The 24,836-nt window shown below is 49.2% G+C and overlaps 1 protein-coding gene across 6 annotated transcripts in view; it reads left to right on the top strand.

Annotated features, from left to right (window-relative positions):
- The window catches only part of snx29 (sorting nexin 29), an 880,052-nt gene that overhangs the window by 791,185 nt on the left and 64,031 nt on the right, over positions 1 to 24,836 (top strand). The window lies entirely within an intron of this gene.

The raw sequence follows: 24,836 nt of genomic DNA, 5'->3' as shown, positions 1-24,836 counted from the left end.
ACAAACAAAGATACTCTCCGATATTGCGCTTGGCCTAACATATGAAATCAGATTACATTGGATTGTAAATCCCTTATGGGATCCTCCATTACTGCCAGGTTCTTCCTGGAATTCTACTTCCTGGGATTCTACTTCCTGGGTTACACAGGAAGAAAGGAACAAAGGTCAAATGACCTCTCACAGGAAGAAAGGAACGAAGGTCAAATGACTTCTCACAGGAAGAAAGGAACAAAGGTCAAATGACCTCACACAGGAAGAAAGGTCAAATGACCTCTGCTTCATACAAACACACTGCTAACACATAACCACCACCAGAGGGTGCTATCTGCACACATAAAATAGTCCATCGGTCCAGAACACATGCGCTATGCATGCCTGAAACCGGCATTTCCGATGTCCCTACGGGTGGGTACACAGCACGTATCCACCTGTTGGGATAGGAATATCTGGGCCATTAGTTGGCGAGTGAGTGACTGTATCCCTGATGGTGTATGAGGCTACATGACAGGTTGTGTTTAAAAGTTTCATGCTAAGCACAACTTCAGTTTATTGATTAATTTTGTGATAGGTAATTGATCTGTAATTTATTGCAGTTTATCCTTTTTCCCCCAGAATCATCTGTTCTGTGTCATATATTTAATCTCTAGTGGATTTAGAACAAATATTATCACACGAATCATCTCATTACAGACTTTTTAAAACTATGTACATTGTGTTGGGTCAATATTAAAACTTATTGTGACAGACTAATGTAATTTTTTTTATTCGTTCATGGGATGTGGGCGTCGCTGGCAAGGCTAGCATTTATTGCCCATCCCTAATTGCCCTCGAGAAGGTGGTGGGTGAGCCGCTGCCTTGAACCACTGCAGTCCGTGTGATGAAGGTACTCCCACAGTGCTGTTCGGGAGGGAGTTTCAGGATTTTGACCCAGTGACTATGAAGGAACGGCGATATACTTCCAAGTCAGGATGGTGTGTGACTTGGAGGGGAACTTGGAGGTGGTGGTGTTCCCATGCGCCTGCTGCCCTTGTCCTTCTAGGTGGTAGAGGTCGCGGGTTTAGGAGGTGCTGCCGAAGAAGCCTTGGCAAGTTGCCGCAGTGCATCTTGTAGATGGTACACACTGCAGCCACGGTACGCCAGTGGTGGAGGGAGTGAATGTTTAAGGTGGTGGATGGGGTGAAAATCAAGTGGGCTGCTTTGTCTTGGATGGTGTCAAGCTTCTTGAGTGTTGTTTGAGCTGCACTCATCCAGGCTAGTGGAGAGTATTCCATCACACTCCTTACTTGTGCCTTATAGATGTTGGAAAGGCTTTGAGGAGTCAGGAGGTGAGACACTCGCCGCAGAATACCCAGCCTCTGACCTGCTCTTGTTGCCACAGTATTTATGTGGCTGGTCCAGTTAAGTTTCTGGTCAATGGTGACCCCCAGGATATTGATGGTGGGGGATTCAGCGATGGTAATACCGTTGAATATCAAGGTGGTTAGGCGCTCGCTTTTTGGAGATAGTCATTGCCTGGCACTTGTGTGGCGCGAATGTTACCTGCTACTTATCAGCCCAAGCCTGAATGTCATCCAGGTCTTGCTGCATTCGGGCATAGACTGCTTCATTATCTGAGGAGTTGCGAATGGCACTGAACACTGTGCCGTCATCAGTGAACATCCCCACTTCCGACCTTAATGATGGAGGGAAGGTCATTGATGAAGCAGCTGAAGATGGTTGGGCCTAGGACACTGCACTGAGGAATTTCTGCAGCGATGTCCTGGGGCTGTGATGATTGACCTCCAACCACCACAACCATCTTCCTTTATGCTAGGTATGACTCCAGCCAGTGGAAAGTTTTCCCCCCTATTCCCGTTGACTTCAGTTTTACTCGGGCTCCTTGATGCCAGACTCTGTCAAATGCTGCGTTGATGTCAAGGTCAGTCACTCTCACCTCACCTCTGGAATTCAGCTCTTTTGTCCATGTTTGGACCAAGGCTGTAGTGAAGTCTGGAGCCGAGTGGTCCTGGTGGAAACCAACTGGGCATCAGTGTACAGGTTATTGGTGAGTATGTGATGCTTGATAGCACTGTCGACAACACCTTCCATCACTTTGCTGATGATTGATAGTAGACTGATGGGGTGGTAATTGACCGGATTGGATTTGCCCTGCTTTTTGTGGATTATAGAGAAATCTTTGCAAAGGCAGCCATTCCCAGGGGATATGAAATACTATGGAGATGCTGGCAGTCTCAGGGCTAAAAAGATGGTAAACGTTATGTAGGAAAAAAATTCACTACAGTTAAAAGCAAATTCAGTAAATTAAATAATTTTGGATAACTAAGGAAAGAAGGATGTTGCATAATTGCCACAGCCAGCACTCGAGAGCTGTTTACAGATGGTCCTGCTTTGTCAGAACATTAGCATTTCTTCATGAAGAGTTCAGGTGGGCCTTCTTTTGTTCACCATGTTGTAAGGCTCATTCGTAGGCCTGAGCAGTTTTGATTTTCTTCATACATGTGACAGGAAGGGGAAAAGAATAATGCCGTTGGATTGTATCACAGCAAAATTACCTCAGGTCACATTGTTGGCCCGTATTTTCCAGTGCCTACGGGTGTGTACAAGCTGTGTACACACCTGTGGGGACATTGGAAATGCTGGTTTCAGGCATGTCAAGCGCATGTGCTGAAAACCGGCATTTCCGATTTGTGAAGAAAGCTCTTGACAGATCGGACGCCTGCCCTGGAGAAGGGCCTCTGCGGGTGGATTGTTCCACTTTCTGCAGAACCTCCACCCGCTGAAAACACTTAAAAATCTTACGCCTGGTAAAAGCTGGCGTAAGGCCTGCTTTTACCAGCATAAGAGTTTTAAAAAAGTTTTTTTTTAAATTTCACTCATTTATAATTTTAAAATACCTTAAAAAAGGTAAGTTTATTTTTAGCCCCGTAAAAAACTTTAATTATTTTTTTCAAAAAATTAAATTTTTGTTTAAAATATTCAATTTAATGTAATTTCAACTCATTTTAAAAACGTGATTTAAAAAAAAATGTATTTAATGTTTTGATGTTTTTTTGGGGTGATCTCCATTCATACTTTTGACAGGTCTATCAGTCAAAAGTATGAAGGGAGATTCCCTTCTCCTATTGGCTCGCCTGGCCCACGTGATCCCAGGGTCGCTTGCGAACTGCATGTGTCTCTGGGATACGTGGGCCCTGCGAATTTCGACTGTGGAGAGGCCCAGCATCGGAAGTGTCCGAACCTTGGGAGCCCTTGGGTAAAAGCGTAGATTTTTTTCCGTTAGGAGGTATCCGCACGCAGGAAGCCTCCTATCGGAAATTACGGGCCATTATGTAGCATTGCTCCTGTCCAATCCAGTTAGACCATCTTAAGCAGAAGATTTTCTCCTTTCCTATTGGTAAATCTGAAATCTCTTCACTATAACTCCGCTGTGGCTCAGTGCGTAGCACACTTGACTCTGAGTCACAAGATTGTGGGTTCAAGCCCCACTCCAGGAACTTGAACACAAAATCCAAGCTGACCCTTCAGCGCGTTATTGAGGGTACACTGCACTGTTGAAGATACTGTCTTTCGGATGAGACATTAAACTGAGGCCTTGTCTGCCTTCTCAGGTGAATGTACAGACCCCATGGCACTATTTGAATAAGAGTAGGGGAGTTCTCCCCAGTGACCTGACCAATATTTATCCCTCAACCAACATCACTAAAACTGATTATTGGTCACTGCCGCGTTTCCCTATGTTACAACAGTGACTACACTTCAAAAAAAAAGTACGTAATTGGCTGCAAAGAACTATGCGACGTCCTGTGGTTGTGAAAGGCATGATATAAATTCAAGGTTCTTTTTCATCAGCAGCTTTCGGGCTGCTGCCTTATGGTCATGCACCCTGTCTATAACGCTACAGCTACAGGGCACCAAGTATGGCAGTATCAAGGGACTGTTCAACAATATTGTGAACAGGCAGTTGCAGTTACAGTCATACGGTCATTCCCCATTGACTACTTGTTTACTGGAGAAAAGCTAAGCTACTTGTATAAAAATGCCAATACGCAAGGACCCCTCTCACTGGCTTCTAACTGCCATTTAAATTTTAGATGATTGAACCAATCGGATAATTGGCTCCTTCCAGTCATCAGAAATAGAAAAACATTGCCAATAGGTATCTTGAGGTTTCCTTAAATTTTAAAACTTAAAGTTAAAAAAACAGTTACAACTTGTATTTATGTAGGCTTAGTGCGGACAGAATATGGGCATCTGAGTTTTCGATAAGTTGCAATTTGTGAAGGGACACAGAAGGCAAGTGAAAAGGACATTGGAGAAATCAAGTTTAAAAATGACAAAAACATGGAGAAGAAATCAAGTAGGGGTAGAGGTGGGCAATGTTGCGTAGGAGGATATAAATGCTATTGCTGATGGATATGATGTGGGATTTGAAGCTTGATCCTGAGTTGAATAGGTTGCCAAGATCCTGCACAGTCTGTTTCATCCTGAGTCAGTGGCCAAGGAGGGTGATGAAGTCGGTGACAACTGAGTGGAGCTTCTGGTGGGAGCCAAAAAGGATGGCTTTGATGTTCAGCTGCAGGAAGGTTTGACTCGTCCATGACTTAATTTTGGACTGGAACTCTGACAGCAGGGAGATGATTGTGGGGTCGAGAGAAATGATAAAGCAATAGAGCTGCATGTCATCAACATACATACTGTGGATGAGTCTCCAAGGAGCAATATGTAGAGTCTGAAGCCTAGATTAGATCCTTGTCCCTCTTCTGTACAGTTATACCTCACCCAGTGGGCATCACTAATGTCCCGAGTGCCACACTGATTGATTGTACATCAGCAGAGTTATACCACTGGTCTTGCGTCAGGGCAATGTGAACCACCACGAAATATTAAAACTAAATTGTCTTAAATCCTCTTAAGCTGTCAGTAGCAACTAACAATGAAATGCAATGGCCATACCAATGAACATTCAAAATTATTAAAGAGTGGATGCATATGAGGGTGACTATGTCATATGGAAGCCCATAAATGAATTGGATATTATTAAATAGCCCATTTATAAGTTTATAGGGATAAATGCTAAAAGTAATACTCTATATTCTGTTTATATCAAACATTAAACAAAAATAGAAAATGCTGCAAATACTCAATAGGTCAGTCAACATATGTGGAGAGTACAGGCAAATTAACACTTTGGGTGTTCATTAGAACTAAGCAAGATTATAGATGAACAACATTTTGAAAGGACCAGAACAAAGGCAAAAGAGAAGAAAAAAGCACAAGCTAAAATGACCAGCACAGTGCTTAAATGAAAAACAGGAGATAGTTAAATGGCTGAAGTGATATTAATATGAGTCATTAGGACAAAGCATAATGAAAGAAATTAAAGACTTTTAAGAGACACAGAGAATGTGTGAATAGCTGAGATAGTGGTGGGGGCGGGGCGGCGGTAGCGGGGGTGGTAAGGCAACCAAGAAAAGCTGACAAAATGGAACTGAATCCAACAGCCTGCAAGAGGAAAAAAGTAGGCAGATGGCAAGAGTGCACACTGCCCCTTCACCAAGGTGTTCGAACAGATCTCTTTCCCCACCCCTGCTAAAACTCAGACACACCCATCTGCTGCCATAAGAAAATGGGATCTAAAGTTAAGGGGGGAAAAATTGAGTCGCGCCCCGAAAAAATTAGCACCCCTGCGGCCAAAATTCATCAGTAGCGCCCCAAGAGGGAAGCAGGGCGCTACTGGAAGCGCCCCGCCTCCATCTTGGGGCGCTGCGAGTGAATATCGCAGCACTACGTGCCGCGGTACTGCAGGCCTTCCTCCCCTTCTTAAAGGGGAACGGCCTTGCGCAGCGTGACCCGGGGCCCAGCTGGGCCACCAGGGATTGGAGTGCCGGCAAAAGAGCCCGGCACTCGAAGTGCCGGGCTCACGGAGCGCAGCCGGCACTCCGCGGGGGGGCTGGTCAGGAGGCCGGGGACGGCAACGGTGCAGGTGCTGGCAGATGGCCAGCAACAAAAATGGTCGCCCGGCACCTCGCCCTTAGTTAGCGCCGCCCCGGCCGCAGATAGGCCCCCCCGACCCTGTTGGAAATAGCGTCCGGTGGTAAGTCAGGGGGCGCTACTGAAGATCGCAGCTGGGGCACTGCACACGGCGATGACGTTATCGCCAGCGGCGCGGTGCCACGGGGCGCTAACTGTTACTGTCCCCGCTGAATTTCACGGGAGGTGTTGGCGGCGCCACGCCCGGGCGCTAGTTGCTTTGCGCCCAGTTAGCGCCTAGAGGGCGCTAACGGGAGGCGCAAAGCAACTGAATTTTTAGGCCAAGGTGTTTAACAGAAAGACAAGGTACTATTCCTCGAGCCTGCTCTGAGGGTCACTGAAACAATATAGAAGGCCGAAAACCGAGAAGTCGGAGTGGGATGGGAAATTGAAGTGGCAAGCAGGGGAGTTCAAGGTCACAGTTGCTCTGAAACAAAAACAGAGGGAGGAATTTTAACATCAAAGAGTGAGTGGGTTTGGGAGCTGGTGGGTAGTAAAATGCGCTAAAATTGACAGTGTGTCGGAAAGCAGGCTCCAACCCACCAGCTTCCGCACTTCACTGCAGCACGTTTGGCAGCGTGCAGGAAACCCCCTCGGGTGAGGCAGGTTACCAATTGAAAGCAATTAAGAGGTAGTTAAGTGATAGTTAACAGGTCTTTTAACAGGGGTTTCCCGGGCTTCCTGTACCTTGCCAGTGAAAGCAAGGCGAGAGCACTGTGACAATTGAAGTGGCTGAAAAAATGCCAGGTAAAAAATACCATAAGTACTGAGACCTCACATTTGCTTCCTTGTCTAAGTGAAAGGCCATTGCTCACAGCATTTGTTCTGAGAGTTTGCTTTCAGTACTTTGCAGATGATTCCTACAATTTTGAGGTGATTTCTACTACATTGGAGGTCACTCTCACTACTTTGGAGGTTTGTGAGTCTGATCACCACTTTAAATCCGTCATGTATCAAATTAGCCTGGGTGCCGCTTATGCTGTTTCACCCTGGACCTTAGATGAGGACCAAGAGCACCAGCAACGGCGCACATTGCTGCCCGGGATGCCTGGGATGGACTCATCATGGCAAGATTTAGTTAGGTTGCACCACTGTACCCATCTGGCAGCCACATGCTGAACACACTTGACACCGCCTCCCCCTCCCCCCCCAGCACAAAGCAGACTTGCAATCAACAAAGCATCCCTTTCACAGACACCCATTGCTCAGAAGTCTTGCCTTACCTGATGTGCCTCAATGAATCCGAGACTCAACGTTAACGGAGCAAAGCAAGGCTTTTATTAACTCAGAAAGTAATACACAGTGGAGAAGTGTCTCTCATCCAGAGATCTGCTGTACTGCCTGTGAGACATGCTGGGGCCTGCTTAAGTAGGGGCCAGGTATGGGCGGAGCCCTACACACAATACAATATAGGTAAGGAAATGAAACTGAAACTAAACTCCCCTGCTTGTCACAGTCACAGGCACAATCAAACACAGAGAATACAGAGTGCCTGATGAATGGCATATTTCATCACATTCACCCCTTCTACAGATTTAGTCTGTTCGGGGGTTTGATAGTCCTCTGTGACCGACGTAGCTGTTGTGGTGCCGCGGGTGTTGGCTGGGTGTCCCCGGTGGCCTCCTGGGTCTCTGCTGGGGGCGCCGCCAGGGTTGTTGAAGGGGTAGTTGGTGGGGGCACCATTGGTCGATGTTCTTCCGGGGGTGATGAAAGGATAGTGGGTGGGTAAGAGTTGCTGTGATCGTTGTTGCTGTTGTTGTCGTGGTTGTTGTCGTTACCGGCTGGGGTGACGTCTTTTATGGACACGGTGTCCTCCCTTCCGTCGGCGTGCCGGACATACGCGTATTGGGGGTTGGCGTGGAGTAGGTGCACTGACTCCACGAGAGGGTCCATCTTGTGGCCCCTCACATGCCTTCGTACAAATACCGGACCTGGGGTGGAGAGCCATGACAGCATGGATACGCCTGAGGTGGATTTCCGGGGAAAGACAAACATTCGTTCATGGGGCGTGGCATTAGTGGCAGTACACAATAGCGACCGTATCGAATGGAGCACATCTGGGAGGACTTCCTGCCAGCGGGAGATAGGGAGGCCCTTGGTTCTTAGAGCTAGAGTGACTGCTTTCCATACTGTCCCATTCTCTCGCTCCACCTGGCCGTTACCCTGGGGGTTGTAGCTGGTGGTACGGCTCGTGGCGATCCCCCTGGACAGCATGTACTGGCGTAGCTCTTCACTCATGAAGGACGCCCCCCTATCCGTATGGATGTAGCTCGGCATACCGAACAGGCAGAACAGGCTGTTGAGGCATTTAATGACCGTGGCGCTGGTCATGTCTGGGCAGGGGAAGGCGAATGGGAAACGGGAGTATTCGTCCACAATGTTCAGGAAGTAAACATTGCGGTCGACTGACTGGAGGGGGCCCTTGAAACCTAAGCTGAGCTGCTCAAAGGGCCGTGTAGCTTTGATTAGGTGGGCTCTATCTGGGCGGTAGAACCGAGGCTTGCACTCAGCGCAAGTGCGGCAGTTCCTGGTCAGAGACCGAACTTCCTCAATCGAGTAGGGTAAGTTGCGGGACTTTATGAAGTGGAACAGCCGTGTGACCCCTGGGTGGCAGAGGTCGTTGTGGAGGGTCTGTAGCCGATCCCCGGTGGCGCTGGCACACATCCCTCGTGAGAGGGCGTTGGGGGATTCGTTAAGGGCCCCTGGCCGGTAAATGATGTCATACTCGAAGGTGGAGAGCTCGTTCCGCCACCTGAGAACCGAGACGCGGGTAGGCGTCTAGTTGGGTGTACATGTTGATCGTTTGGCTATAGTCGATCACCATCCGTTTCTTCTCGCTACCCCTCACCACCACCACTTGGGCGCGCCACGGGCTGTTGCTGCGTTCAATAACGCGCTCCCTCAGCAGCCTGTCCACCTCGGTCGCGATAAACCGCCTGTCCTCCCAGCTGTACCTCCTGCTTTTGGTCACTATTGGCCGGCAGTTGGGAGTAAGGTTCGCGAATAGCGAAGGCGGCTTTACCTTCAGGGTAGCCAGACCGCACACTGTGAGGGGCGGCTGGGACCCACCGTAATTGAGCATGATGCTTTGGTGGTGGCACTGGAAATCCAGGCCCAAGATCACGCTCGCACATAGACTCTTCATGATTAGTAATTTAAAATTATCGTATACAGTTCCGTTAACGGACAATTGTACCGCGCAGTAACCCATAATGATCGATGTCTGGGTTTTATCAGCCATAGAGATGGTGCCCCGAGCAGGGACCACCGTTAGAGAGAGTTGTTGTGCTAGTTCAGGGTGGATAAAACTCTCCGTGCTTCCACTGTCAATTAAACATTTAACCCCGCACCTGTTTACCTCGATGTCCACCATTGATTTGGATAGCGGGTGTGGTCTGGTCTGGTCCACTGTGACCGATGCCACTGTAGGGCCCTGATCGAGACAAGATGGCGTCCACGCTGTCTGCTCACAAGATGGCGGACCCCACGAGGTCGGGCAAGATGGCGTCCAAGATGGCCACTCCCACGGCGCACACGCGGCGGTGGCGGGTTTTCCAGCGGGGTTCCCTCTGCACACCTTCCCGAAGTGCCCCTTCTTACCGCACTTAAAGCAGGTGGTGCCTTTCGCCGGGCACAGGTTTCTGGTGTGCTTCGGCTGCCCGCAGAAGTAGCAGTTGGGGCCCCGACGCGTCGCGGCTGTCGTAGGGCTTCTGGGGGGAGAGCGGGGCCCTGACGGTGTCGGGCTGCCGGGCGGGGAAGATGCCTTCCAAGATGGCGGTGCCCTTGGTGCACACGTGGTGGCGTGGGCGGCGCGGGCTGAAGAGTAGGCGTCCGAGTTTCTCTGGGCCACATCCAGGGGTCGCGCTGTGTCCACAGCCTGTTTCAGGTCCAATCCCGTTTTTTCCAGTAGTCTCTGCCGGATGTAAGTGGAGCTGAGGCCTGTGATAAAGGCATCACGAACAAGCTCGTCAGTGTACACAGCGGCTTTTACATCTTGGCACTTGCAGTCTTTGCCAAGCGTTTTCAGGGTGACTAGGAACTCATCAAGCGATTCCCCAGGTCGCTGTGTGCGAGTAGCGAGCAGATGCCTAGCGTACACCTCGTTCGTAGGTTGCTGGTAATGCACCTTTAGGATGTCGCAGGCGGCCGGGTACGTGTCGGTGTCTTGGATGAGGGGGTAAACCCGGTGGCTTACCCAATTCCGCAGGATTCCGAGTTTCATACTTTCAGCGTCCGTAGCGTCTGTGATGGCTGCGGAATTGTCCAGGAAGAATTCCATACACTTAAACCAGTGTCCGAATCGTGCCGATGCGTCCGAAGCATGCGGGTCCAAATCCAAACGTTTGGGTTTCAAGAGTTGGTCCATTGCGTTGAAAATTGAGTTAATAAAATTGATGTGCCTCAATGAATCCGAGACTCAACGTTAACGGAGCAAAGCAAGGCTTTTATTAACTCAGAAAGTAATACACAGTGGAGAAGTGTCTCTCATCCAGAGATCTGCTGTACTGCCTGTGAGACACGCTGGGGCCTGCTTAAGTAGGGGCCAGGTATGGGCGGAGCCCTACACATAATACAATACAGGTAAGGAAATGGAACTGAAACTAAACTCCCCTGCTTGTCACAGTCACAGGCACAATCAAACACAGAGAATACAGAGTGCCTGATGAATGGCATATTTCATCACATTACCATTCATCAAAACTGAGAAGGCCAGTTGCCAGGCTGTAGGCAAAAATGGGCAAGACTGGAAAGTGGTGCAAATAAATAATTTTATATGTGGATCAAAACTTATGCATTTACTTATCATTGTGACATGTCTAACATACCCATGTTCATACCCTTGTGCAACTACTATTCTTTCATCTTCCTTTTCCTATAACTCCTACAACATGCAACCCCTGTTTCAGCAGAGGTAGGGGTAGATTGCTCAAATCCCTGCTCTGACTGCTCAGATGCTCTTGGCTAATGTCCTCTGGGTTTTGGAGCCCGTGAGTGCCCTGCCAAAGACTGCTCCACCTGCATCTGTGCAAGGGAAGACTCAACCATCGGGACACAAGGCAGCATGTGGGGCACTGAAGGTGTGGAGGTTGGGCAGGCAACGAATGAGCAGATTCCCCACTTCGATGTCCTGCTTTTGCCATCATCCCTCTCATGGCCCACCCACACTTCCCTGCTAGCAATGAGCTGGAGAGCACTTTGCTGCACATCAGTGGGGCGCTGAATAGCCAAGGCTAGGTTTTGCTCTATCCTAGTTACGGAGGAATTTAGAGTGTGCAAGCCATTGGTGAGGGCAAGCATGCACTGGTTTGACTGCTACGTTTGACGCTCCATGCAGGTGGTCACTCTTTCTATGGACGAACATATCATAGTTAAGGCCTGCAACATCATACTACTCATGCTTGAGATGGACTCCTCCATTCTCTCTGGAAGTGTGCACATCACAGTTGGAAATCCTGCCAGAGCCTCTCTCATTTTTTTGTTGACAGCCCCCGAGATTCAGCATCTGCGTCCAGCTGAGCAGAGCTTGGAGCGTCCTGCGCCCTCCGACAAGGACTCTCCACTGCTGTCCCTGACTCCATCATCTGCTCTTGCTCACGTGATTTGTGAGACACCAGGTGACAACATAACTATCTGTCTTGATGGTCCCACCGACGAGCGTGTATCTGCACTGGTGCATGGTGTGATGCATCCTGTGATGCTGCACCCTCAGAGTTAGCGACCTCCTCTGAGGAGTTGTCTTCCTCCTCTGGCTCCACTGCCTGTGGGATGCTTGATGGGCCTGTGGGAGAATAAAGACATGAATTAGAACTGTCATGGTAAGAATGTTTTAAGTTAAAATTATCCGCATGATCATATTTCAATGGCTGCTGATATCAAGGCAACATGAGTGATTGTTGTATACCATGTGGCTGTGTGATATTTAATTCTGTCACCAGGTAGCTGGGAGCTCCCCATCTCTCTATCTCCCACCGCCAGGCATGCCCACTTATTTCAAGTGCATCTTCCTCTGCAGCTGTCAGCGTGGTGATGACTGGAAGGCCACCTCCAGTTCACTGCCTCTTCCTGATGTTCTGTGCTTCTCCTCCTGCAAGGAGGGAAACAAGAGACCTTTGAGTGAGAATCATGGAATGAGTGGAATGGATGGATGGATAACATCTGTTGAGGGTGACTATGAGGGAGAGGCATGACATTGCTTTAAGATGAGGGTGAGTGTCGGTGGTGGATGGTCAGATGGGGATGTGAGGAAGTGCATAGACGGAGAGAGATGAATGCATCTGCAAGATATGTTGGTGTGAGGAGTGATGTGCAGGAGTAGGCTTGGGAAGGCAGAGTGAGGGGGTTGGGGTGACCTGCACATCCGGATGTAGTTGAACGTGCAACTGTACTCACCTTTCTTGCCCTCATGAGGTCATTAAATCGCTTCCTGCACTTTATCCAGGAACCAAGCAGCACACTCCTGCTGCTATCCTCCTCTGCTATCTTCAGCCATGCCTTCTTCATCACTGAGGCTGGCTTCTTCCTCCCATCAGCAGGGAAGAAAATCTCCATTCAGGTCCTTACACCTCGCAGCATGAGGTCCAGGGAGGCACCACTAAACCGAGGGGCAGCTTCGAAACATTGAGACTTCATTGTATGCAGCTAGCTATCGTTCTTCCACCTCCACAATCCTTCAACTGTCACCTTTGCAGTGTTCCTTTAAATACCTCAGCTGAAATAGACCCATGGCGTGTCGTCATCACGCCCGCTCGCGTTAATTGTTCGGGAAACCTGGAAGTCCGATGCAAATGCAGTGGCTGGGCTAAAAAGCCACTGATAGTCACACTGCAGCTATTTCCGGGGTTTCCCGCATGCTACCGGACACCACCGCTCCCAGCGCGTCACCAGGTAAATATTCTGGCCAGAAATTCTCCACAAATGCTGACTGACCTGAGTGTTTCCAGCGTTTTCTATTTTTGTTTCAGATTTCTGCTGTATTTTGCTTATTGTTAATATCAAATATTTAATCGGGCTTAAAGACTCGTGTGCTTGTTGTTTCATATTGCATTGCTGAAGGGAGTGCTGTGCTTTCAGACATTAAACCAAGGCCAGTTGCAGTGCACATAAAAGAACCTATGGTGATTTATGGCAGAGTTCCCCTGCTGTCCTGGCCAATCTTTTCCCTCACCAACAGCACTAAAACAAATTAACTGGCCATTCTTTTATTGCCTTTGTGGGATGTAGTCGCGTGCAAATTGGTTGCTGTATCTTCCCACAAAACAACAGTAACTACACTTCAGAAGTCATGAATTGGCCGTGAAGCTCTTTGGGACATCCTGAGGACATAAAACTTGCTATGTAAATACAAGTTCTCATTTTAGTTCACTAGCAATAGTTCCCGTCTAGTTTATGACTGGATTTGTTTTGAGAAATTCAGTAGAAATTAGATGATTGTCCAAAACTGGAGTAAGGTGACGGCTTATTTATTTAAGAAAGGATATTTAGCTACGGTAAAATTGACGAGACCATTGTGGTAACATTTTAAAATACAGACCGAACTTGTCCCAAAATTGGCTAATGTGCAGCAGAGCCGTACACTACGACATGAAGTAATTGATGCCTGGCACAGGATTAACATTTGATTTTAATCAGCTTGAGCATATGATCAATTTTACGTGGTGTGCCCGACACATTAGAATTAATTGCAGGCTCACCACTTGAACTTGAGTCGAAAACAAACTTGTTATTCATACACTATGATTATGGTATAATCGCTTCAGTTTGAGCAGGCTGCAATTGCATTATTTACAGCTGGGACTAACGACCAGTAATCGCTGGCTGCGGTCAAGCATAATATTTGCTCTTTAGTGAATGTGCTGGTAATCTTTGCAGAATGCCCAGCTAAGCAATGATCTGGACATTGCCACAAGGCTGCAAACACTCCAGGGGTTCAGATTATATTGTAGAACATCTTACACAGTCATCTGATCCCCAAGAGTGTGTTACAACCGTAAAATTATTTCTCAGTATTGTTTATTCTTTTTATAGCTTTTGACCTTTTTGGAGCATTTACCATTGTAGTTTCTAACTTCTATTATCACTACCACAATGGCTAAGTGTTGCTGTATTTTCATCATATGCATGCTACTCCTGGGCAATGTAACCAGGTTAGTTTTGAAAACCTCAGTCATGCTTAAACTGGCAACAAAGTAACTCTACAGCCTGAAAACATGGAGGGCAGGAAATTAGGATCGGGAGCGCCTATTGTTTGGGTGCTACGGGTGACATTTGGGGACCAAAATGTTGTCCGATGCGCACACGTGCACACTTCTGCCGCAAATCACTTCGGACGCCATATTGGTGAATCCGCTGGAAGTATGCAGAACAGGCAGATCATGACGCTGATTTGACGCCAGTGCTGCCATTTTGGAGTTCAGTGCTCCAGCCGACGCCCTCTCTTAATTTTGCATGGCTGAACATGTGTTCAGCAGCAGGAAAGGCCCCCCACCAGCGCTATCAACTACTTACAGGTTGGTTAATGGTTGATTTCTTCTGGCTGTTGGCACGATTCTACAAGTGTTTGGTGTTTTCTATGTAATTCCATAGTTGTTTCAAGTTGCAAAGGTCTACAGGGAGTGGTGTGGGAAATGCTGAAGGACTTTTTCCTAACTTCAGGGCTTCTGCACAAACCAGTTACTGCCAGACATGGGTGCATTAGTAGGCATTCCCTTGGAATACAACATGACTGGGAGAATGAGCAGAGGCCACGCTGAGGAGGACAAGCTGCTAGAAGAGGGAGGAGGAGAAGGGCTCTCAGCAGGAGGCCATATTTGCCGCGGGTGTTCAGGGAGAAATTCACCTCCCTGAACCTCAGCGAGGAACAGTGTGTCAGACATCTGCGCTTCAGCAAGAACGACCTCACTGAAATCTGCCACCTGCTGCAGCCACAACTGCAACCTCAGAGCAGGCCAAGGACCACATTGCCAGTGGCTGAGTGGAATCCCTTTCGGTTCCGGTACATGGCAGAGTTGACATGCGGCGCCTGCAAAGCGACGTGCGTACAGTCAATGGCACCCTGCACCATGGAGAAGCCTGCAATCCCAGCAAAGCCGCGTGCTCTCTCCGCCTGCTTCTCTCTGGCAAGAGAGAATGAAATGTAGTTCGCTCCCTTTGAACAGAGAGCCTCAGTGACCTCCCTTACGCAACAGTGGATGGCAAACTGCAAGATGTTGCAAATATCTTCAGCTCCAGCCTGGAAGGAGCCTGACCCATAAAAGTTCATGGCCACCGTTCAGCTGGTGTGCGACCAAAGGCAGCGAATCATGCAAGTCAATGTCCGGTAACCTGACAGCAGTCATGATGCCTTCATTCTGTGGCATGCCGCTGTGCCATCTGCATTTAAGCCACCATGGCAAACCAAAGGGTGGCTACTGGGCGACAAGGACTATCCGCTGACAATATGGCTCATGACTCTGGCGCACAACCCACGCACACGCGGACAGCATGCATACAATGAAACCCATGCTGCCACATGAAATGTGAAAGAACAGACCATTGGTGTGCTGAAACCATGCTTCCACTGCCTGGACCGCTCTGGAGGAGCCCTACAGTACTCGGCAGAGCAGGTGTCAAGATTCGTGGTGGTCTGCTGCATACCGTACAACCTCGCCATCATGAGGGCACAGCCCTTGCCACCAGCTATATGGTGATCAGCAGAGGAGCATGAGGTGGAGGAGGAAGAAGAAGAGAGGAGGCAACCGTGACAGCCCCTTTTTGGCCAGGCTGTACATGAAGAACTAATGCGAGTGCGATACCAGTAACCACAGCCCCATTTCCCCATTACCTTCCCTCTGTCACTGACTATCACAGCATCTGCTTGGCCACAATGCAAAAATAAAAGCCACTACAAAATAAACATTCCAAACCAAATTTCGAAATGAAATCATGCCATATTGCATACAAATGTAAACTAATCACCCTTGTGCATTCCCTTAGTGCTTGTCCTAGTGCTCCTACGCAGTGGTACCCCAGTGGCTGCAGCATGGCTGGTGGAAGGCTGCTGACTTTCAGTGGAGGAGACTGCAGATGGCTTTCGAGGACGACCTCAACAACTCTGGGCTTAGAAGGCCCGGCTGCAGACTGCACCATCTCGACATGGGTGGCAGCAGTCTGGCCTGGGCACTGGCAAAATGGCAGGGGTGGGAGCACAAATGCTGCCATCCTGAGAGAGGAGAGCAGGTTGCTGCTCGACGGAGCCACTGCCACTCCCTCGGGGCGACGCTTCAGCAATCCTACTAATCTGTTGGAGGACAGATTGCTGGACTGCTGTGACACCCTGCAAGTCCCTTGGAACACTGTAATCCACATCCATGATGGCAGCAGTCTGAGCTTCCACTACAGCACTCAGATGTTGGGTGGCTGCTGCTTGTGCTGCAATGGAAGCTGAGACATCGGCCATCAGACGCTGCATCATGGTTGTGTCCACAAGTGTGGTAATGGAGTTGGCCACCACTTCCGTGCTGGAAAAAATGGGCTCCAAGCTCTGCGCAAAGCCCTGTGCCAATTTGGTGCCGGACTCCTCCATGCTTCTTAACATTGAACATAGGCTTTCCGGCAGGCCTGCTAATGCACCAAGCATTTCATTGTTAATGCCATCAGCCTTCTTCTGTAGCCTGCCCCATTGAAGTTCTCATCTGAGTTCTCTGCAGCAGAACCCGTGTGCGACCTCGTCCTCTGGCAAGCTGGCATAGCTGCAGTCAACTCGTGCCCGGTGTCTCACCTCATGCGCATCCTGCCTCTACGCTATCCTCTAAATTATGCGGAGTATCAGTATCTGAGCTGGTGGTTACGAGTTTCAAATCGAGTGACGGTGCGTCTTCAACATCACTGCCTTCCTGCTGTTCCTCCACTGCCCTGCCAGGTTGCAGTTCTTGGGTATTTGAAAGGAGAAAGGCACAAGGGTATGGTTGTGGGGAGCGGAGGGAGTCAAAGTAAGAGATGCATGCTTACACCACCTGCAGCTTTTAAGTCATTAGAGATTGTAGGACGAGGGGGAAGTGGGATGTGAAAAGGAGGAGTAGTTATGAGGATACCGTCATTGTCAGTTGATTCAGCCCCGCCGCTGGCCACGGGCTCAGAAATTGCCGTTCTAATAATGGCCAGCACCCTCTCCTCCATGGGGGTTAGGACAGGCAGGACTGCTGCCTCCGTTTTGCACCACCTTGTCCTGCAAGAGGGAGGAAAGTGTGCCATTAAGTGTGTTGCAATCTGTTTGTGTGATGTAGCCATCATGGTTGAATAGCTGGCAGTGTGTGCAAGCTGAGATGTGGGTGTGAGGCTTACAGTAGTGCTAAGTGTGTGAGGGTGTGGCGGAGCATATGAATGTTAGGTATGAGTCCTGATTGGCGGAGATTGTTGGTAGGTGAGTAATGGGGGTGTGGTGAATTGAATGTCTGAGGCTAGTAGTGCAGTTGGTAGGATATGGCATTTGAAGATGCATTCACTGACCTTGACCACTCGTGTGGGGTCATTGAACTTATTGCGGCACTGCATCCAGGTCCTCGGGGCTAGACTCCTCGCATTGACCTCCACAGCTATCTGCTCTCACTGCCTTTTGAGTGTGTGTCTGGAGGGCCTTCTGCCCCCCCCCCGTCTCTTCTTCTGTCTGAAAACCTTGGAGCCCGCTCTCTCCCATGTTGTGCCATTCTTCACTGTTTCTCAAGTCAGATTCACTTCCTGCACGGCTACCAGTACCTGCTCCAGCCACAATGCACCTCCCCTTTTAAAAGTGCAAGCTAGCTTTAAGCAGTGTAGTCTAGCTTTAAGAAATGCGAGGAAATTATGATTTTGGGCCCCATGCTGATGCGTGCAGCCAATGAACAGCGCAGTTAGCGCTAGCTGCATGGAGCAGGCGGCATGAAGTTGGTGTGCTGCCTGCATTTCTATCAACAAGTTAATCACGCATCGCGATCTCAGCACCCGTTTTCAGGGGCTATCCAATTTAGTCCCCGGAAGTTCTTACAGTAATACAAATGTAATAAGTCAAAAATAAGGTTTAAACAATGAGTGTGTAATGCTATTCACCTTAGAATTCAGCTGGTGTTCACAAACACTCAGTTTGTGTGACATCAGAATCCTTCAATTGGTTTGCAGCCTTAGAATGCCATTTGTAATGGCAGAATTCTAAGTATTTTTCCTTGGCCTTTCAACCAGAAAACCACAAACTTGAGCATCCACATATGGTGATCTGCAGTGGAATATGTCTGCTTACAATTATTTTAGATGGGCTGTTTGTGTGATTTTATGATACTTTCTTTTTAATAAATATGAAAGCAGTGTGACTTCGACATGGTTACAAAGCCAGATCTATATTTATTTGCTTTGCACATTGAGCACCTCATCATCCATAATGGCTAGATGCAGACTATTGACCAAGACTGTAACATTTTGAATCCTGTCAGTAAAAACAGTGAACCTTGTAAACTATAATTATTATACACCTTGTAAACTATAATTATTATACATGTGCTATGATGATGACTATGCTTAATAGAATGATGGTTATTTGTGCACGATGTATCATTCAGTTGAACCTAGATGCTATTTCCAGAATTTGCTCATTCTTTGCTGAATTACACACATTTGTTGTTTTACACACACACATTATTAGAATTATATGAACTAAACTGATGAAGGTAAATACATTGATAAATAATTAAAAGAACACCAAATGTTGCAGGTGTTTGAAGTAAAAAAAAAGCTCTTCATTTTTTGTCATGTTTTCCCAAACGTGGCAACATATTTTTATTCAAAATATGGAGCTTGTACAGTGGGGAGCTGAGAAGCAGAGGCACAGAATATGAATCAGGAAATGTTCCAGGAATGAAAAGGTACACAAATCCTACAGGGACACACTCTGCGCACACATATTTTGAAAAGGATAATAATTTTGCAAATGCCTAACACTATATACCACCTAGGTGTGAGCCCCTAGTGCCTGTCTTAAGTGCTTTCTTACCTACTCCAGTGCTCCCCCAGTTGCTGCAGCATTTTTAAAATTCTCTCCTGGGATGTGGGCATCGCTGGCAAGGCCAGCATTTATTGCTTATCCTTAATTGCCCTCGAGAAGGCGGTGGTGAGCCACCGCCTTCAACCGCTGCAGTCCGTGAGGTGAAGGTACTCCCACAGTGCTGTTAGGGCGGGAGTTCCAGGATTTTGACCCAGCGACAATGAAGGATCGGCGATATATTTCCAAGTAAGGATGGTGTGTAACTTGGAGAGGAACTTTCAGGGGATGGTGTTCCCATGTGCCTGCTGCCCTTGTCCTTCTAGGTGGTAGAGGTCGTGGGTTTGGGAGATGCTGCCGAAGAAGCTTTGCTGAGTTGCTGCAGTGCATCTTGTAGATGGTACACACTGCAGCCATGGTGCGCTGGTAGTGGAGGGAGTGAATGTTTAAGGTGGTGGATGGGGTGCCAATCAAGCGGGCTGCTTTGTCCTGGATGGTGTCGAGCTTCTTGAGTGCTGTTGGAGTTGCATTCATCCAGGCAAGTGGAGAGTATTCCGTCACGCTCCTGACTTGTGCCTTGTAGATGGTGGAAAGACTTGTGGAGAGTCAGGGTGTGAGACACTTACCGCAGAATACTCAGCCTCTGACCTGCTCGTGTTGCCACAGTATTTATGTGGCTGCTGCAGTTAAGTTTCTGGTCAATGGTGACCCCGAGGATGTTGATGGTGGGGGATTCGGCGATGGTAATGTCGTTGAATGTCAAGGGCCGGTGGTTAGACTCTCGCTTGTTGGAGATAGTCATTGCCTGGCACTTGTGTGGCGTGAATGTTACTTGCCGCTTATCAACCCAAGCCTGAATGTCATCCAGGTCTTCATGTACGTGGGCATGGACTGCTTCATTATCTGAGGAGTTGCGAATAGAACTGAACACTGTCTAATCACCAGTGAACATTCCCACTTCTGACCTTATGATGGAGGGAAGGTCATTAATGAAGCAGCTGAAGATGGTTGGCCCTATGACACTGCCCTGAGGAACTCCTGCAGCGATGTCCTGGGGCTGAGATGATTGACCTCCAACCACCACAACCATCTTCCTTTGTGCTAGGTATGACTCCAGCCAGTGGAGAGTTTTCCCCCTATTCCCATTGACTTCAATTTTACAAATGCTCCTTGATGCCACACCCAGTCAAATGCTGCCTTGATGTCAAGGGCAGTCACTCTCACCTCACCTCTGGAATTCAGCTCTTTTGTCCATGTTTGGACTAAGGCTGTAATGAGGTCTGGAGCTGAGTGGTCCTGGCGGGACCCAAACTAGGCATTGGTGAGCACATTATTGTTGGGTATGTGCTACTTGATTGCACTGTCGACGACACTTTGCTGATGATTGAGAGTAGACTGATGGGGCGGTAATTAGCTGGATTGGATTTGTCCTGCTTTTTGTGGACAGGATCTACCTGGGCAGTTTTCCACATTGTAGGGTAGATGCCAATGTTGTAGCTGGACTGGAATAGCTTGGCTAGTTTTGGAGCACATGTCTTCAGCACGACAGCTGGGATGTTGTTGGGGTCCATAGCCTTTGCTGTATCCAGTGCACTCAACCGTTTCTTGATATCACATGGAATGAATGGAATTGGCTGAAGACTGGCTTCTGTGATGGTGGGGACCTCAGGAGGAGGCTGATATGGATCATCCACTTGGCACTTCTGGCTGAAGAGTGTGCAAACGCTTGAGCCTTGTCTATTGTACTCGCAGGCTGGGCTCCGCCATCATTGAGGATGGGGATATTCATGGAGCCTCTTCCTCCTCTTGTGAATTGTTTAATTGTCCACCACCATTCACAACTGGATGTGGCAGGATTGCAGAGCTTTGATCTGATCTGTTGATTGTGGGATCGCTTAGCTCTGTCTATAGCATGCTGTTTCCGCTGTTTAGCATACATGTAGTCCTGTGTTGCAACTTCCCCAGGTTGGTATCTCATTTTTAGGTATGCCTGGTGCTGCTCCTGGTATGCTCTTCTGCACTCCTCATTGAATCAGGGTTGGACCCCTGGTTTGATGGTAACAGTAGAGGAGAGATATGCCAGGCCATGAGGTTACAATTGTGGTGGAATACAATTCTGTTGCTGCTGATGGCCCACAGGGCCTCATGAATGCCCAGTTTTGAGCTGCTAGATCTGTTCTGAATCTATCCCATTTAGCACAGTGGTAGTGCCACACAGCACAATGGAGGGTGTCCTCAGTGTGAAGACGGGACTTCGTCTCCACAATGACTGTGTGTGGTGGTCACTGCTACCAATGTTATCATGGACAGATGCATCTGCGACAGGTAGTTTGGTGAGGATGAGGTCAAGTAGGTATTTCCCTCATGTTGATTCTCTCACCACCTGCCGCAGGCTTAGTCTGGCAGCTATGTCCTTCAGGACTTGACCAGCTCAGTCAGTAGTGATGCTACCAAGCCACTCTTGGTGATGGACATTGAAGTCCCCCACCTAGAGTACACTCTGTGCCCTTGATACACTTGGTGCTTCTTCCAAGTGGTGTTCAACATGGAGGAGTACTGATTCATCAGCTGAGGGAGAGCAGTAGGTGGTAATTAGCAGGAAATTTCCTTGCCCATGTTTGACCTGAAGCCATGAGACTTCATGTGGTCCAGAGTCAATGTTGAGGACTCCCAGGGCCACTTCCTCCCGACTGTATACCACTGTGTCTCCACCTCTAGTGGGTCTGTCCTGCCAGTGGGACAGGATGGTGTCCTGGGGATGGTGATGGAGGAGTCTGGGACAGTGCCTGAAAGGTATGATTCTGTGAGTATGTCAGGCTGTTGCTTGACTAGTCTGTGGGACAGTTCTCCTAATTTTGGCACAAGTCCCCAGATGTTAGTGAGGAGGACTTTGCAGGGTCGACTGGGATGAGTGCCGTTGTCATGTCGGAAGCCGGTGCCTAGGTCGATGCCGGGTGCTCTGTCCGTTTTTTTAATTCTTCTTGTTTTCTGTAGCGGTTTGTTACAACTGAGTGGCTTGCTAGGCCATTTCAGAGGGCAGTTAAGAGTCAACCACATTGCTGTCACATATAGGCCAGATCAGGTAAGGACGGCAGGACATTAGTGAACCAGGTAGGTTTTAACGACAATCTGATAGTTTCATGGTCACCATTACTGATGCTAGCTTTTCAGGGGGGTGGGGGGGGGGGTAATTGCAAAAATAGGGGGTCGCGACCCCCCCCCTCCCCCCCCACCGCCTGATGCCCCGCCCCGTCTGATTTTCACCCAGGCGTTTCTGTCCGACCCGAATCAGTCCCGCCCGCAGCAGGCGGGACTAGTCTTCAGGCACCTTAATCACCAATAATTGGCATCTATAATGCCATTTTAAGGGGCCCTTGCTATCTTCAGCCTTTTCCCACATTAAACATGCCTGGTGGGAACCCCGCTGATGAAACCTGGCGTGAACAATATCGAATTGCTGACTATCAGCTGCAGGTCAATTAGGAAAGAAGAGATTTAATCGGACATCATTTGTAGGTTGCAGGACCTTGTCGTTTCAGGCTTGGGGCAACTTAGACACAGCTGTGGAAAGTTGCAGCCTCACACACTTCTCTAGTGTGAGCTCCTGGGAAGCCCCTCTCGCCACCCTCACTCAGCGCTTCCTCAACGGGGGCATCTACCAGAAGCATGGGAGGCCTTTTTTTCCTTCCCTTCTTGGCATTAGAGGATCTCCAGCAGCAGAGGCAGCAGCAGCAGATCCAGCAACAACAGCAGCAACAGCAGCAGCAGCAGGAGCGACAGGCTGCGGCTCACCCACCTGAGGCAGCACAGGCCAGAAGGGGCCAACGCATGGAAGGCCGTCGGCGCAGGAGATACCCCCCAAACAGGGTCTACAGACACAGGGTCAGCTACCTCAACATGACTGAGCAGCAGTGCCAGAGGCGGCTCCGACTTTTGCGAGAGGTAGTGACTGACATCTGCGCAATGCTGCAGCAAGACCTGGAGCCCAGAGCACCAGGTCGACACTCCTTACCAGTGGCCATCAAAGTCACCACCGCACTCAACTTTTTTGCCTCAGGCTCCTTCCAGGGATCAGCAGCAGACATCAGCGGCATCTCCCAGGCGGTCGCACACACTTGCATCACGCAGGTAACCGATGCCCTCTTTGCCCTCGCGCACAATCACATCCATTTCACCAGGGATCGCGCAAGTGTGAGGGCGCGAGCGCTTGGATTAGCTCAGCTGGCAGACTTTCCAAGGGTGCAGGGCGTCATTGACTGCACACATGTGGCCCTTAGGGCACCCCATCGCAATCCAGGAGTTTTTGCCAACCGCAAGGGCTTCCACTCCCTTAACGTTCAGCTGGTGTGTGACCACAAGAAGGAGATTTTGCATGTTTGTGCCAAGTACCCTGGCAGCTGCCATGACTCCCTCATACTGCGCCAGTCTACTGTGCCTCTGCTATTCAGGCCGCCAGACGAACTTCAGGGATGGCTACTTGGAGACAAGGGCTATCCCCTGCGGACTTGGCTAATGACGCCGTTGAGGAGACCAACCAACGAAGCTGAGGAGCGCTACAACTCCAGCCACATTTTCACCAGATGCATTATCAAGCAAACCATCGGATTGCTGAAGATGTGCTTCAGATGCCTGGATAGATCAGGTGGAGCCCTACAGTACTCAGCAGCCAGGGTCTCCAAAATCGTCGTGGTTTGCTGTGTACTTCACAACATGGCACAGCGTCGTGGCTTGCAGATTCCTCAGGACCAAGTGGCTCCTCACAGACCCGCCTCGGATGAAGATGATGCAGAGGAGGAGGGCGAAAACGACCATCCTGCAGAGGCCCATGAACCAGCGGCACCATTACGCGAGAACATTGCTGCCCGGGATGCAAGGAACGCACTCATCCTGTCCAGATTTGCTTAGCCTAGTACATCAAACAATGTAGCCTCGCTGCTTCTTACTTGAGCATGGACAATGGCCAAACCCTGCGCATTCCTACCTATTTGACCAGCATCCTGGCAACTGCAAGTAATCCTAAGGCCTTAATGTGAAATCCCCATTCGCCAAATGATACACGTCACAACTGCAGCAGTTGCCATCAGATTTTTTAAAAACAAGACACTGATGACATAATAACTATATACAAAACTTTTCACCCAAGTGACTATCCTTGTGATTAGTGGTGCTTTATTTTTCTCTTACGCGTGCTCCTACGTAGTGGTTCCCCTGTGGCTTCAACAGATGTGGAGGCCCCTTGCTGACTTTCCTGCTGCTCCTGTCTCGACACCTTTGGCGGGCGTCCTCTGGGGTGGCGAGCCTGTGAGGGCTCGCCAGCAATCTACTGCTCCTGCGGCTGTGCAGGGGTTGAGACGCCTATCTCACTTGGGTGTGGACTCCGGCGGGGCTCTGACCGAGGGCTCTGCAGTGGCATGGAAGTGTGAGCGCGTGGAGAGGAGCCCCCACTTCCTTGAGGTGTGCCAACAACCTCCCTCTCATGGGTCAGGTCCCCCTCAGCGCCTGCAAGTGGCTGGAAAGCACCTTGCTGCACATCAGGGGGGCCATGGGGACCCGTATCTGCACTGGAAGTCCTACTCAAAAGGACTTCCATGAAGGTCTGGTTTCTGTGTTCAATAGATGCCCATCACTCCTCAAGAGATGTCATTCTATTCTGAACACTCGCCATGTTTTCCATACCCTGGCGACTAAGCTCCTCCATGGCCGTAGCCCTCCTCTCCTCGGCCGTAGCCCTCCTCTCCTCGGCCGTAGCCGCCCTCTTCTCTACGGTAGCCAGCCTTACAACGGCGGTAGCCATCCTTTCCGTGGTGATGCGTTCATGCGCCAA

This window comes from Somniosus microcephalus, chromosome 11 (assembly GCF_052327205.1).
Source record: "Somniosus microcephalus isolate GS21.2 chromosome 11, FLI_Smic_1.0, whole genome shotgun sequence".
Taxonomy (NCBI): domain Eukaryota; kingdom Metazoa; phylum Chordata; class Chondrichthyes; order Squaliformes; family Somniosidae; genus Somniosus; species Somniosus microcephalus.
Note: the sequence above shows the minus strand (reverse complement) of the source record. Positions and strands in the feature narration are given on the sequence as shown.